This window comes from Apis mellifera, linkage group LG6, assembly GCF_003254395.2.
Source record: "Apis mellifera strain DH4 linkage group LG6, Amel_HAv3.1, whole genome shotgun sequence".
Classification (NCBI taxonomy): Eukaryota; Metazoa; Arthropoda; class Insecta; order Hymenoptera; family Apidae; genus Apis; species Apis mellifera.
Genome location: NC_037643.1, coordinates 5,341,372 through 5,343,129, shown reverse-complemented (window position 1 = coordinate 5,343,129; position 1,758 = coordinate 5,341,372).

The window sequence follows — 1,758 nt, the reverse complement described above, 5'->3', positions numbered from 1 at the left end:
GAAAAGTTCTATTATTTTTGTTTTTTGAATATAATATAATTTCTTGCATCTTTCTTTCCCTCTTTTCTCAATTATCTAATATAACAATGATACGACTTTTACGATCAATATTTTCAATTTTTTTAACTAAGAAATAAGATTATTCTTAATTAAAAAAACAAAAATCTGATTCTTCGCTCAGAAATTAATCTTAAGAGAAAGAATAGTGCATCGGGTGAAGGTCCATCGTCGAAACGTATAAGAAATTCTCCCCTCAATTTATCGACATCGAGCAATGAGAAATTGACCGATTTTCAAATGGAACAATTGCTTCGAAAAATTGTTCAAGTGACAGAATCATGGCCATGCCATGAGTTGGAAAGTTTATTTTCTTTCCTCGAATTAACAATTAATATGGAGAAGAATGAGGAAAATTTATGTTTAACGATTGAGGAATGCCTTAGTCAATTTAGTAAATTAAGAAATATAAAAGTACACGTGAAGAAAGAAAAAAATGATTAAATTTTCATTCTTGATATCAACTACATTGTATTATAGCATGCTATAAGCAATGTATTCTTTGAAAGAGTTTCTTTCATCACCTGATCTTTAATTTTTAATCGTTATATCATTATAAATTGTCCTCTAATGAGCACCTGTTTAAATCTTTATCAAAGAAAATTAACAAATATGTGATGTTTTAGGTCCGTCTAATGTTTCGTTAACAATTTATGGTATATTTGTTTCAAGTCAATCATTATGATTGTTCATAGTCGTATGTATACGTACATTATATATATGATAATACTATACTATATATTATATAGTATATTATTGTCTCTTTTTACATAAATATCTTGTAACATTTTGTAATATCTTATTATATCGAATGCATATAACATGTATAAAGATAGAGTCAATTAAAACAAATTCCTATATTATATACTAAAAATTATCTTTAAAAGTTAATCTTTAAAAATTAAAACTTTAAAGAAGAAAATATTCAATATTAGGATATGTATTTTTATTTTCTTTGTGTTTACAGAAAATTGTGAAAAAATGAGAAAGTAAAAAATAAATAGAATAATTTAAAAAAGTTTTTTAATTACAATTATAAATCTTAAAGCTCTTATGTTTGGAATAAGAAAGATAATTTTTTTAAAATTTATTTCCTAATAATTATTTATTTCAATAATTCAATTCATATTCAATTGTATGAATTCATAGAAAATTTTCTATATAATGAAATAATTATTTTTTATATTTAATAAAATAAAAATTAAAAGTGATTTATAAAAAATTTTAAAACATGTTGTAAATATAACTTTCATTAGAAGATTATGCATAGAGTGGTAACTTAATATCACTTCGATATCGAAACTTTCTGATTACAAGTACGTATAAGTATGTTTAATTATTATTCAGCTTTTCACGATTCTGTTGCATAAAGAAAGTGTTCAAGTTTGTGCGGTTTGGCATAGAATTACTTTCTCTACCAATATTATATATAAAGTAAAACTTAAGGTTATAAAGCAAATAATAAAATTAATAATAAATATCATTGTTTTAAATAAATTTAGAATCTTCATATTTATCCTCTGAGATCAGGCATTTTTTTCCAATTTAACTATATTTTATTTTTCCAATACAATTATATTTTTTATCTCAAAAAATTAAATTTCTCCAATAAAATTGTTTTTCAAAATTTTATAAATTTTACCATTATTAGGATTTTGATAAGATAATAAAAGCAGAAATTTCTATTACAAACAAATGAAA